Source organism: Carlito syrichta, unplaced genomic scaffold (assembly GCF_000164805.1).
Source record: "Carlito syrichta isolate Samal-C Ts95f unplaced genomic scaffold, Tarsius_syrichta-2.0.1 Scaffold311753, whole genome shotgun sequence".
Lineage (NCBI taxonomy): Eukaryota > Metazoa > Chordata > Mammalia > Primates > Tarsiidae > Carlito > Carlito syrichta.
The window spans coordinates 272,404-273,802 of NW_007255849.1; positions in this window are offsets into that span (position 1 = coordinate 272,404).

Sequence of the window (1,399 nt, forward strand, 5' to 3'; positions counted from 1 at the left end):
CCAGGTGGGTCTCGAACCCGCGGACTCAGACAATCCACTCACCTCAGCCTCCCAAAGGTGTGGGATTACAGGCTGAGCCACCAAGCCTGGCTAGGACCCTGTTTCTTAAAAGAAAAAAAAAAAAGGCCAGGCACAATGGCTCACACCTGGAATCCCAGCACTTTGGGAAGTTGTCTGAGGATTGTCTGAGTTTAGGGGTTCGAGACCAACCTGGGCCACTTGACGAGCCCTTGTCTCTATGGTAAATCAAAAAATTAGCAGGGCATGATGACACGTGCCTGTGTGCTTTCAGCTACTTGGAAGGTGGAGGCGGAAGGATCTCCTGAACCCAGCTGGTCAAGGCTATGGAGCCGAGAGAGTACAACTACACTCCAGCCTGGGTGACAGAGAGACTCTGACTCAAAAATAAATAAATAATACAAGGCAGTAATTTGTTGATATCCTACCATATCCCAGACCACTGAAAACCAAAAGCTTCACAATAGTAGTGGGCCCCAAATCTCTGTGGCTTTATTTCCTATCTGGTAGACAGCCAAGACCTTGAACAGACTTTCCATTTCTTGCTCGTGTTTCCTGAATGACACAATGTCATCACAACAGTGGGCTGCTTGATAATATAGTCCCGAGGCAAGGTGTAAATTTAGATTGTTCATTCTGAGTGAATGTAAATTATTTCTGATTTTTCCTTTCTTTCTTTCTTTCTTTCTTTCTTTCTTTCTTTCTTTCTTTCTTTCTTTCTTTCTTTCTTTCTTTCTTTCTTTCTTTCTCTTTCTTTCTTTCTCTCTCTCTCTCTCTTTCTCTCTCTCTCTCTCTTTCTTTCTTTCTTTCTTTGTTTTTTGAGTTGGAGTCTCACTCCGTCACCCAGGCTGGAGTGCAGTGGCCACTCCCGGCCACCACAGCCTCGACCTGCTGGGCTCCTGTGATCCTTCCACCTCAGCCTTCCAAGTAGCCAGAACTACAGGCACGCGCTACCACACCTGGCTAATTTTGGATTTATTGTAGAGACGAGGTCTCGCCAAGTTACCCGGGTGGGTCTCGAATCCATGGGCTCAGGCAATCCTCTCACCTCGGCCTCCCAAAGTGCTGGGATGACAGGCTGAGCCACCGAGCCCGCCTGATTTTCCTTTCTGATAGGGATGGAAGAGAACACGTTGACCAGACCAGTGATTGCATTATATATGTGAAGTGGCTGTCATTAGCACTATAACCTGGTTACAACAGTTTATGGGGTCAATTGTTGTTATTCTCGAGGATCTCTCCAGCTTTTATAAGTACCTAACTGGTGAATTAAATAGAAATCTGAGCCGGGTTCGGTGGCTCAGCCTGTAATACCGCGCCTTTGGGAGGCTGAGGTGAGTGGATTGCCTGAGCCTGTGGGTTCAAGACCCGCCTGGGCAGC